This window comes from Notolabrus celidotus, chromosome 15 (assembly GCF_009762535.1).
Source record: "Notolabrus celidotus isolate fNotCel1 chromosome 15, fNotCel1.pri, whole genome shotgun sequence".
NCBI lineage: Eukaryota > Metazoa > Chordata > Actinopteri > Labriformes > Labridae > Notolabrus > Notolabrus celidotus.
The window spans coordinates 11,800,169-11,814,011 of NC_048286.1; positions in this window are offsets into that span (position 1 = coordinate 11,800,169).

The following is a 13,843-nucleotide window of genomic DNA, read 5'->3' on the forward strand; positions in this document are numbered from 1 at the left end:
GACTTTAGTGCTGTGGTTCTTAGAGATGAAGCTGATATGTGTTAGGTGTAAACTGAAGTGCTTGAAGTGAGGATGTGATGAAAATAGAGAGAAGTATCAGGTGATAGAGGAAGGAAACAAAGAAATATTAGTGTGTGTGCGTATGTGTGTGTAAGAGAAAAAAGCTGTTAAATGAGAGGTAAGTCTGAGAAAGCTGGGATACATGGACAAGCAGACTGAGATCAGGGTCAATGAGTGTGATAGGAAATATCAGATGTTGAATTCCCTTCTCTTAGCAGAAGGATAAAGACAAAAACATGCAAAAGAAGCTGGGTGAGGCCGTGGAGATTACACAAAGCCCCCAAAAATCTCAGATTAGAGTGGCTGTGAATGAAATCCAGCCCTCCTTTTACAAACTTTTATTTAGAAGAGGTCTTTTTCCTTTTGCTCAATGTTATGCAAATGCAGCTCTCTGCAGCCCTGCAATCCAATCAGTGGCCTGCATTCCTACGTAGAAACTATCAACACACTTGTCAATTTGGCTTCCAGGCTTTAGCGTGAAAGTGTCGATGTTTGCTTTGTACTCTGTGTGTCTGTGTGCGTGTGCAATCAGTGTCTGTTTGTGTGAATGAGTGACTGTCTGAACGCGCATGTGGAGGTGGAAACAGCTTTTGGCTTTGGTGCCTTTGCTTCGACGTGAGAATAAAAATATAACATGAAAAAATTCGCCACAAATGACAGATGGCAATTTTTAGTGGCCCTACAATGCTGCAGTCCATTAGCTTATATGGGAACTTCCTTTTTTTAGTCTGTTTAATCGCTCGGCTTAGTCTGCCCTGAGAGTAGTAGAATTAGGCGTTCTTTTTGAAGCATGGCCAATGATTCATGGAGTAAAAAACAAAATGTAAAAAAAAATAAAGAGTAGAATGTACATGTTGATGGAGCAAGCAATGTGTGTGTGTAAGTGTGTGTGTGCATGAGTTTGGGGTGTTCAGTGTCCGTGCGAGTTGTGAACAATGACCAGTGTTTGTTCCTGTTGATTACCAGGTGTTGTTGATTATTTTGATATTGGTCAGTTATTTATTATTAATCAGAAAAATAGCCCCAAACATATTCTGTGCATCACTATCTAAGATTAAACGGTTTGAGACGATGACAGAGATGTTGTTCAGATCTTAGAAAATGCCTGTTGTTGATATTTCTGAAAGCGCCAAACGCCTTACTTCAATGTTTAATCTCTCTTATCTATCTGAAAACTATGTGTTTGAAAAGTGAACCTTAGTACAAAGTGACATCGTTATCCACACAGGAGTCCTTCTATGGGGTTTTACGTTTCTCAATGTCATGAAAAGTGTTGTAAGATTTGTATGAATAAATTTTTGTAAACAACAACATTTTTCTAATCAATGTCTAATCTTTGAACATTCTTTAAGATGATACACAGGTTATGAAGAAAGGAGTAGCCTTTTCTATACATCTCGACGGCAGTCCTGTTTTTAAATACGATTTTAAAAGACCTTACTGTACCTTTAAAAACATAAGTTCAGTGGATCATAAAGGGCTACATTATTGTCTGTGCAGAGCAAGCATCAGGTCACATGACAGGAGACAAAGTAAAACATCCTCCAGCAGCCAGAGCACCAACTCTGCTGAGCTCTAGGAGGTCGTACTGACATGAAGTCTGATCAAGTTAAATTGACTTCTCCAGCTCAGTAGGAAGGAGAAAATCTAAGACTCTCAGCCTAAGTGCAACAGTTAGACCTATCAGCAAGAAGAGTAGTCTTCAACAGCAACAAAAAAAAAGAAAAGAGAAGTGCACTTTGGGTACTTTTTTGATCAGTCCTCACCACATAACGTCATCTTAAAGGGGTAAAAGAACTAAAGGTAACAGGTTGAAAAAAATCAAAATGAAAAAAAAAAGCTCAAAGAAGCTCAAAAATTCAAAACAAAAGCATTCCAACATCTCAAGGAGTTGATCAAGACGAGCTTCAGCCCTGGACCGAGCAGAGCAGCACTCCCTCCTCCAGGATCAGCCTCCTCTTCCTCTTCCACCTCACTCTCTCCATCCTTGGCCTTGGAAGTGCAGCTGTGTCCCACGGGAGAGGAGGATGGGTGTGTCGAAGAAGTGTGTGTGTGCGTGATCCGATCCTCATCAGCCAGTGAGTATGTGTGTGTGTGTGTGTGTGTGTGTGTGTGTGTGTGTGTGTGTGTGTGTGTGTGTGTGTGTGTGTGTGTGTGTGTGTGTGTGTGTGTGCGTGCACATGCAGCAGAGCTCAACTAACCCAATCAGAGAAAGGTTGCATGGCAACCATCCACAAAGGGACATGGTTATGTACACGCGTGTGTCAAGTGTGTTTGGATGTGTGGAAAGGGAGTGAAAAAGAGAGACTCTGTGTGTGTGTGTGTGTGTGTGTGTGTGTGTGTGTGTGTGTGTGTGTGTGTGTGTGTGTGTGTGTGTGAGTGTGAGTGTGAGTGTGAGTGTGTGTACAGGTTTAACAGTGCATGGTGTACAGGTAGGCCTTGAGCAGGCTCTGCATTGGGGTTCAACATTTCATTTTACATTCATGTCCACGCAGATACCCTGCTTGCAGAACAGAAGAGACTAACACAGTATTTGTTGCTCCACTGTGCCTAAACACAACAAACTGTCAGTGAAAAGGGGGTAAATATAAAACATGAAATATAACAAAAATATTATCCCTGAGAAAGTACTAAATTCACACATTCTGAGGTTTCAATCTTGTTCCCTCCCTGAGGATGTTGATCCATGGGAGTGTGCCCTGTTGCGTTGAGAGAGCTGACAGATAATCAATCGTCAGGGTTTGAGCTACCTGTGTGATATATAAGACAACTCTATTCTTTATTTATCTCTCCCTCCCTCCCTGCCTCCCTCCTTTTTCTTCCTCAGCTGTCAGCAAGAAAGTCAGGCTTAGCCCTCCTGACATGCCGCGATTCACACATTTCTCTCATGACACTTTACAAAAGATGCATGCTGCAAGAAAAAACACACAAAAAAAGTATACATAAGTGAGGTGGATTTGCAACCATCATCCACAAATGCTTGGATTCGTTTTGCAGCAGCAGACTTCACACGAGGGACCACCCTTCTACCAAACTGTACATAATGTGCATTAATGCCTGACTCAATAAAAGAGGACTCCTCCTCTTAACTTGCCCCACTATAGTGTGCATCACTTAGCTTCTTATCTCTCCATTAGCATCTGCAAGCTGTTAAAGAATTGATCTTTAATTTTTAAGAGAGTCGGGAGCCTGACTTGTTAAGTTGAAGGAAAAATTGGAACATCTTTGAAAATAAAATCTGCAAAATCATCCTGGCTCACTCTACACAGAGTTTTTGCCATACGCAGCTTTGAATTATCCTCCCTTTGACCTACAGTGCCTCTAGACATGTCTTAATTATGTATAGGGTGTCAGAGGGGGAGGGGCTGGTTGTGCTCAGGGCTTTTCCAGTGGGGATACCCCAACTGCACCCCCCATACCCACAGCCACACCCAGTTTTCTTTGTCACCATATGTGCCAGGAGCCACGAGTGTCTGTGTGCATGTGTAATTCTGATTTATTGCTTGTGTTATTAACATTTGCCTCCTCCTTCAGTCGAGTGTGTTTGTGCTTATTTACCTCGAACACACTGCTCCCTCCCCGTCTCCTCCCCCAGCCTAGCTCATGCGCGTCAGGGTTAAGAATACAGCATTCACAAGGGAGGCCCAGACACAGCAATGATGCAATAAAACACACGCACGCACTCACGCACGCACTCACGCACGCACGCACGCACGCACGCACGCACGCACGCACGCACGCACGCACGCACGCACGCACACACGCACACACACACACACACACACACCCCCCCTTGCATTTCACATCATGAATCATTCAGCACTCAGGTTTAAAGTGGGGGACGGTCCGGTCACTCATGCCTGCAGTGACACCTGCAAACTGTGTCAGCCCCCCAAAGCCCATGATTCCTCCTTTCCTTCAAATCCCACCGTGTGGAGGGTTCTGTCACATCCAGCATTAAGCAGGAGGCACTCTGCAATGAACGGCGGCCCCCCTGGGAACAGGGAGAGAGAGGAGACAGGAGGGGCGCAGGCGTGGACCACTGATCAAAAGTTGCTTCAGGCTTAGAGGGAAACACTTTACCTGTGCTGCTTGGGCAGCCATGGGAAACCACAACTATCCATCATTTATCATGAGGCTATATGACCATCTCAAATGTCATCCTGCAGGCACTATGTGTGTGTCAGCAAGCTAAGTGAGACGATGATGTGTATGCTAAAGAAAACTGAGAGTTTGAAAAGATGCTGAAGAGATCATGCCGTATCATTTCAACAGATTCCAAAGTGGAACAATTAAGAACAAATGACACTTTGTTCATCCTAAAGTGAGTATTTTTACCTGTTGAACTCTGAAAATATTGCGAAATACATTTTCAGAGGGGTCTTTTTAAAATGTGTAGAGTTGCTAACTATGCACCATATTTGAAATGACCATTATACCTAAGCTACATAACTATAATGAGGAATCAGTGTTTGCTTGACCCTGGCTGTTTACAAATATGGGCAACGCACCTAAGAGGAGTGATTGATTAGACTTTTTGGGACACTTACAAAGCTACATACGATGAGCCACAGATGTCTTCCTTCAACAGAGAAGAACAGGTAACAGGTAAGTGGAAGAGACAAACGTGGACAGAGCCACAGAGTCAAATGAAAATGTGATGTATGGAATACTGGTTACATTGCTTCAAATCACAGCTACAGAAACTAATGTAAAGAAAGGTGGATGATATTACAAGCTGTACAAAATATAAGTTAAGAAATATGCAGCATGTTTCAGACATTTGGGGAAAATCCAAAACACTATGCTTAGCTGCACTCCCAATTTAATCCTGTTACAACTATTTATATCACGTGTAACCTTTTTATATGCCTTTACATTTTTATTCTTGTTTTATTTTTCTATTTTTTATGTCTACTTTGATTACATTTTTCAGAACTAGTACTCTACTCTGACTGCATTTCTCCCCCAGGATCAATATTAACTTATCTACATTATACCTGCCTATACTGATTAAAGCCACCTAGGTGCAGTGCATCAAACTGCATGAATTACCACTATCACTAAGTGCAGTGTTTTCACTGCCTTTGGAACCTTAAAAGCAAGTAGCTTTTTCTGGTGAAATAATAACCTTAAGTTAAGGACAAGCAGCAAACAAACCGCAATACCTCATGTGGCCACTTGAGGCTGAACGACAGGAAAATGGTTATGAAGATTTTTTTTTAATGTGAAGAGCTTTGTTTTGTTTACAGTGGAACATAACCCTGGGAATAACATGGTAAGAAGAGTTTACTTTGCTATATTTTATTATTTTTTTTACTAATCAGGAACACTAGAAATGTACAGAGCACCATCACTGGGTTTGGTTTGATTTAAGATGGGTGCAGTTTGCTTCTCGGGGCATTTAAAGCTCCTGTGAGGAGATTTTAGCTAGTTATGAAACAAACAGAAATGAATACTGATAACTCTTTGTGACAAAGAAAGGCATATGAGACCATATCGTTATTATAAATGCCTGAAATTGCACATGAAGGGGCAAGTCGCATGGCGGCATGGCCTTTTTCCACATTTTCTACAGCAACGACTCTTAATAAGTGTTACATGTGGTCATCAAAAGAAAGCAGGATGCTACTTTTTTTGGAAAAAAGTCCCTATTAGAGTGGCACAGGAGATATCAGCAAAGATAAAACATGCACTGCTTTGTCCACATGAAGGTGATCCCAAAAATCAGCCCAAACTGAAAGTTCCTTACAGGAGCTTTAAACATTACAACTAGTCTATGCACCCACAGAAACAGGCCTGAACGCCACATCTTCATGCACTGCTGTGATAATATTTAAAGAGCTAATGGCGGTAAATCACACCTTCATCATACAGTTTCCAAATATGAACATCAGCTAGATTTTATTTGCCAGACTAGCTGCCCATGTATGTGCATTGAGGTTATCTGTGCTATCTTAGCTTGCTTCTCCTCAGAACTCCCTTTTTCTCAGCAGTCATTGGCACTTAACAGAAAAGATCTACAGAGATTATGTCTATGTACTCTATCACTTCAAACAAACGTCTTTAAATGAAATTCTTCCTGCATGATTCCCTTAATAAAAGACATGAACAGAGAACTGTCCCTGTGTGTCCTCAAAATGTCCTGCACTAACAATGCTAGAGGGGGCGAGCCACAGCAGGGGGGCCTGCTGTCTTTTGAACTCAACCCAGTGGGTGACTTGGCTTCTTTAGGATGATAAGTTTATGCTGAAGTCATCTTTGGCTGCTCTGTGTATTGTATGTTTTAAAAGGATGCCCGACAGCGTATCTCACAAGCTGACCATCAGAGTTGATTGTGAGGTGATCCAACAGACATCTCAGATTTGATCTATTCGTCTTCTATTTTGCCTGTAGCTCAAACACTCACAGATCTCATTCTGGATTGGGCGAGACTGTGCAAACACTGAATAATGTATCATTGCTGGAACAGTTAGGTGTGAAAACTCAGTGTGAGATTAGTGGGAAGGAACATGTTCATGCTCTTTTTATTCTCCTCCCTGTCTCTCTCAGTTGCTTCTACATGAAGGAAAAAGACACCCTATTACTTCTTCCCCTGTAGATATCCATCCCCCCGACATCATTCATCCTCCCTGCTGCAAAGTTGTGACACATTTCCTGAATGAGAAGAGTGATAATGAACGGAGAACAGTTAAGACAGACACACATCAGGTTTCAGGCTTCATGAGCACGAGGTAGTCAAATTTACACGCTGACACAGCTGGTGGTTGTTTTATCTTTTGTCTTTACTTTTTAATGAACACAAAGCGAGAGTGTGTGGGTGTGTGCATGTGTCTCTGTGTGTAGTGGGGAATCGTAATATGCCGACAAAATACTGACTGAGACTGTGTAATGCAGGAGGATGCAAACGTTTCTATGGGAACAGCTCCAGATGTACAAGTTCTATGAACAATGAGGAACAACACGTGTCAAAAGAGGAAGTTACTGGAAAAGAAAAATGGCTACAAAGTTTTTTTTTGTTCTCCTGATTCACAAATTTGAAGGATTCACGTAATAAAGATCTAAATTGTCTCAAAATTTTGGGATCAAACTGGGAAGCTGGCTTCATTTAAATTGAATTCTCCTCTGTTTTCAAAAACTTTTCACTAGCAAGAATTACATACAGAGATCCTAGAAATAGCAAATTTTAAATCACCAATACACCACAAAGCGTAAGTGTTCACTCCGAGAAGCAGAAGCACAAAGCAGGCGTAGGCTTTTCCCGTATTTTCACACATATTCTTAACAGAATGTGCTGCCTGTCACCGAGCAACACAGAACTCTTTGGGAACTGTCTGCAGCAGCTCCCAAAGAAATGAGGCGGCGTGATGACGGGAGAGGTGTGAGTGGGAAACATAGGGAGGCAAGGCAACCAGCCAGGCTCTTCATTCACACCTGTGAGCCACATCCTGTTACAGCAGCAGCATCGCACAGAGGGGAGGCACACTCTGCCTGTGTCTCCTGCGATCTCCCCCTTTCTTTCTCTCCTCACTTCTGTTGAGGGGCTCCCCTGCTACACCGCTCTTCCCATCAGGGATCTTTTGTTACATTGATAGACACATCGCTGAAACAATCCTGCTCCTCAAGGATCAGACTGTGACATTCAAATATAGTGTTTTGCAGCTCTGTCACTGATTCTATGACTCAACCTCTGTGGCCTCTTATTCTTACAGGGTACATCTTATAGCGGTGTGACCAGTGAAATTGAATGATCCAGCGCTTTATCTATTGGTTTTAGCCAACTATTTTGACTGTTTCCACTAGTTGAAGCCAGCATTTATCTGCCATGTTTAGAGAACTATTGAAACCATTATCACTCTTGTTAGCCAACTAATGCAACTGCGGCTCCACTAATTTTAGTTCACAGCTGCAACAACCCATCACCACTTTTATTCAACCAATGCAACCATCAATCAGCTAAGTTTAGCTAACGATGCAACAATTTATTGCTACAGTTAGGAAAGCAACCATCCATCCACTACTTTTATCAAACTATTGCAACTATTCACCAATATTTTTATTCAACCAGTGCAACCTTCTATCTGCTAAGTTTAGCTAACACCGCAACCATGCATTGCTTTTATTAGCAACCAAAGAAACCATCTGTTCACTACTTAGTTCATTTTCCATTTCTAAAGATAACTATTTCAACTGTTTATCCACTTTTATAACTAATTAATGCAACTCTCATCTGTTACTCAGGGACTGGGTGGCAGACAACCTCTCTACTTTCAAGGGTAGGCTTCAAACGTTCCTTTTTGATAAAGCTGGGCAAGGGCTGGCTCAGGTTTGGACTAGCTCTTAGTTGTGCTGCTATAGGCTTAGGCTGCCAGGGGAACTGACACACTGGGATCTTATCCTTCCCTCTCTCCCCTCAGTCTGCCAATCACTTACTTTAAGTCCTCCTGTCAAATTAAAGTTATTATCAATAGACCTTTCTGGAGTCCCTGAACTCCCTTGACTCGTAGGTTCCTCTGTAACTAGCTAAATACTGCGAGGTGCAATGCTCATGGTGGATTAAGGCGGGGTAAGACTGAGTCTTACCCTGCCTTGGTGTTGGGTCTCTGTTCATAATTCGACATAGAGTGGTCTAGACCTCCTATGTTTGTAAAAGTGTCTTGAGATAACATTTGTTGTGATTTGGCGCTATACAAATAAAGATTGATTGATTGATTTATTGATTGAGAGTCGCTGCCATAGACGGCCTGCTGCTGTGGATGTGCCAGACTCCAGCTGCTACAACTACTACTATCATCTCTCTCTCGCCTCCTCCCTCAATCCCTCTTTCAAAACCTACATGGTCAAGGCAGATGTTTGTCTAACATGAGTCTGGTTCTGCTCTCAGTCTAGACTGTGCGCATTCATAGTGCTGGATCAGCAAGTATGATGTATTAGATTTATAGAGCAGTAGTCATGCAGACATTGTTAATGAGAAGTAAAGACACCGTAAGCAGTCTCTATCAATTGAGTATTTACTTAGCTGCAAGAGGTCCACTATGAAGTCTAATGCATACCAATCATCTGCCTTTGTATTAAGTCATACAGTAACAGGCATTTGAAAACGGTGCAGATATTCTTGTCTCTTCAGACTTAGTCACTATGTTAATTTCTGCTGCTGTGTTATTTGTAGCCTGGGAGGCTCGTGCCTGTTTGTTTTGGGGTTTGGCAGCTGCTGTCAGCGCAGTGACAACCCAGTACTGGCACAGTGATTAGTCAGAGATGCAGTGAAAACGACACAGCGATGACTGCTTAGCACTAAAGATGTCTGCAAATAAAACCAAAACACTGCAGATAATCACTTGAAGTAAATTCAAGAGACTAAATGTGAAGAGACAAAAACACTGAAGATAATGATCCTAAATGCTGGCTTAGTTGAATGCAAGTAAAGAGGTTTTTATATGGTCGATTTTTGTCAGAGGAGAGATGAAGAAACTTTGTTAAGTAGACACAAATCTAACCAAAATAACCAACAACCAAGTTAACTCTACGTAAGTCCTGTGTGAATATACCAAGTATCTGAAGGCAGTAATTATTCAAAGGTTTACATAAGGCTTCCTCAAATTTTTGAAATGTGTGTTTAGTTGATGGATTATAATTTACAGCAGTATTTTCATCCATCCATCCATTTCCATCCGCTTATCCAAAATTGGGTCGCTGGAGCAGCAGTCTAAGCAAATCAACCCAGGCATTCTTCTTCCCAGCAACGTTTTCTAACTCATCCTGTGGAATCCCGAGGCGTTCCCAGGTCAGATGGGATATGCAATCCCTCCATCGAGTTCTGGATCTACCCCAACACTCTGTCCAGGCGGACACGCCCAGAGTGCTTCCAAAGAGAGGCATCCAGGAGACAGCCTTATCAAGGGCCCGAACCATCTCAGCTGACTCCTGTCCATGCAAAGGAGCAGCGGCTCTACTCCAAGCTCCCTCCTGACGTCCAAGCTCCTGACCCTTTCTCTAAGGCTGAGTCCAGCCACCCTTCGAAGAAGACTAATTTTGGCCACTTTGTATCCACAATCTTACTCTTTTTTGTCAAGACCAATAGCTCATGACTGTAGGTGAGGATTGGAATGTAGATCGACTGGTAAACAGAAAGCTTTGCCTTACGACTCATCTCCTTCTTCACCACAATAGTACAGTACTTTTATTTGATGTCAAAACCTTGTGCAACTGAACTGACAAGAATCTGTGACTGTCTTCTGAACACAGAAACCATTTAGCAGAGGCTCTCCAAGCTTTCCTTTGAGAATCCCTGTCAAGTGAATGGCTTTATTCACAACACAAGAGAGTGAGAAAAGATTGTGATGGAAAACAAGAAAGGAGTGATTTGACTCAACTATGAAATCTGCTTATAATGATCTTCTCCACTAAATTCAGCGTTCTTACATATTCCTATCATGTATTCTCTCCAAAACTCCCTTCCACTTTTCATAAGTGCATTGCCCTTGTTTTGTGCATACAGTAACTGTTCTTTCACATCTGAGTTGCTATGTTGTTTGTACCACAAAGAGCACTCTCAGATGTTTGACAGAAGCTGAGACACTGACAGATGGTTAGAATAAGGTTTTGCATTCCTATCTGCTGACAGAACACAAAAAGAAGAGCAAAAAGTGCTAAATATAGAGAAAATGTGCAAACAGAGATGTTAAAAGTCACTTTCATCGTCATCAGACTAAAGCAGGCCTCGCAGATTGCAGCTTAAATGGTTTAGATGCTATATTTGCACGAGCTAAGTTGATTATAATGAATTCAGGTGGGAACATGCATCATCCTTCATAATAGATATATATTTTTTAAAGATAATTCTTGGGCTTTTGAGGCCTTAATTAATAGAATAGGACACAGAAAAGAGTAGGAAAATGGGAATAGAGAATCGAGGATGACGTTCAGGAAAAGGCCACAGGTTGTATTCAAACTGGGCCGCTTCCATTGAGGACTGCAGCCTCTGTACATGCAGTGCTCGATTTAACCACAGAGCTAAACCAGCGCTCCATAACTTTTGGTTCTAAGAGGCTGATTGAGAACTCTGCAACACTATCAATCTGATATCTTGAGCCTCTGTGGGAGTAAAATAATATCTAACCACAGATGAAGAATAAATAACAACTAAAGAGCATTTGGGAAATCCTCATTCGCATTCATTCACTAAAAACTATGATTAGTCTTCTGTGAGATCCCTTCTTCAGTATCAATTTATATTCAGCTGCAGAAACAGGAAACTTAATTAATCTATTTTTAGTGATTTTACTTTAATTCTCTATTTAAAAATAAAACTATCCATAGCAGTTCTTGAGGGATGAAGCTTCATCCTTACCAGTCCTCCCTCCAGGTCATCCTGCTGATCAGTGTTTGATTGCACAGTAACTGAACGCGTACTGAGAAACAGCTGTCACTCAGAGGTGTCCGTCACAATGGCTCGTGAATCAAGAATATTCACCATCTGCTGCTGTTTTGCTGGACGTGTAGCGTAGGCCCATCTCACTTCCACTGTAGGGAGTGGGAGGCAGCGAGTCAGTGACTGACAGCAGCTTGTGAGCATGTTCGCAGCCATATGGGGAAAGACTGAGCCGCATGTTGGTGCAAAGCAAAAGCTTCAGTGTTTAAGTCAGAGTGTAAATTACAGCACTATGCCAGACAGATAGAAATCTACCACACTTATTAGCTTAGGGTGCTGTGTGAAAGCAAATTACCTTTGAGCAAATAAAATGAACAGATGTTGGAATTAACTATTCAAAGGTAGGGGTTAGAGCAGCATTCCAATACTGGTTGAGTATCAATCAGTGAGAAATTACTGAACCTGCAATATGACTATCCCCCTGACTTATGTGAATAAATATCATATCGCTCGCTCCAAAAGAATATTAACAGGCAGAAACCTCGAGCAGGACCAGACTCATGCTTGACAGCCATCAGCTGAGACCGAGTTGATGTTGGAAAGAGAGATTCAGGGAGATGAAGAGAGAGATGACAGTAGTGAGAAGGATAGTAGCAGTTGTAGCAGCGTGAATCTGGAACGTCCACAGCAGCAGTCCGTCTACGGCAGCAACTTAAAGGAACCTACGAGACAAGGGAGCTCAGGGACTCCAGAAAGGTCTATGGTTACATCTCAGACATAGGACTGACATTTTAGACCTACAACAATAAAAACATTAACTAATTTAACCAACTAGTAATTCTGGTGTCAAGCGATGGTGACAACATTTAATTGTATAGTCAACTAAACTTTCAAATCACCACTCCTAGGCAATGTTTTTGGTACCATATTGTGTCATCAGTTACCCTGCAATTCCCACCCCAGTATCAACAATGCTGGAGTAGTGCAGGATATTATCAATGCAGAATCATTATCTATCTAAATTATAAAATAATCACCTTGGTAATCTAACAACTCCCTCTTCTCTACTTCATCGAAACAGTAGCTTACACAGCAAGTTACTCTGTTCTGCCACTATAAGTTTATAATAGCTGCCAGTGGCAACACCTGTTCAATTAGGGATGGGTACCTTTCACATTTGAACCGATACAGTACCGATACCCGGTACCTGGGAATCTGTACCGGTACTCAACGGTTCCAATTTTTGGAACTTTTGTGTGTTTATGTGGTAATACATTCATTTTAATTTAAAAAAAAACAACTCAAATTTGTTTAATTTAACATATTTATTTAATTAACATGAAATGAACAGAAACAGGATTATATAGGTGATTATATATATTAGCCGACACGTGCTCGTGGCGTCTAATTGCTCTTTCGGGAGTTTATCAATAATACAAGTGAATGCCTGCGGACGAGAAAAAGTCCAGTTATCCGTCTCTTTATAATAACAGGACACACAACTTACTTGTTGGGCAATTCACACACACAGGAACGGTTATAAAACAGGGCAGGTAGTCTGAGCGAGAGGGTCCATCTCAACCATAGACTGTAGAAAATAACGTAATCCTCCTGCTGCTCTGCTTCGCAGTGAGTGCACACGCCTGTCAGCTGCAGGCCCTATTTGGCGTGCTCCCGCGCAGATGCAGAGAGCAGAGAGCAGAGACGTTCAATCGATCAGTTTCAAAACTTTATTGCAGGGCGAAAGTATGGAAAATATCCTACTCTTCTACTCCCTCACAGTCACAGGGATGCGTTCAGGTACCAAAACATGGTACCGTTTGATGTTACGTGAGTCGGTGCTCGGTAGTACCAACCAATTCGGTCGGTACCTATAAAAGTACCAAATTCGGTACCCATCCCTACTTGGTATGATACAAAAGTTCAGGTATCAGAGTAAGATTACAAAGTGAAAAGTGTGTCAGATCATCTTCAGGCATGGATGTATCAGAGGATCTGGTTTAGGACCACAAAAAGTGCTCAATCATTTGAATGGGCACTGCTAATTTAGCTGACAAGCTAACACAGTCTTCAAAGCTTCCAATTTGCTTTGACTCTACAGACTCATCAAAGATAAGGCATTCAGTTTACAATGAAAGCACATTTAGTTTATCAGCTCTACTGCAGTTTTGCACTTCAGCTGTGCTGCAGCAATGCATGGCTGGAAAATAAAATATAAAGCAGTTCAAATGACAATCCAATATAGATTTAGCTACAATGTAATAATTGGATCTGCGACTTGTCTTTGTATGATGGTAAATTGGTTACTATTGAGTTCTGGACATTTGTTTTAACAAAGCCAAAAATCTCAAGGCCTCCCCCTTGGAGCTTGGAGAAAATGTGATGGGCATTTTACCCACCTTTGTTTGACAC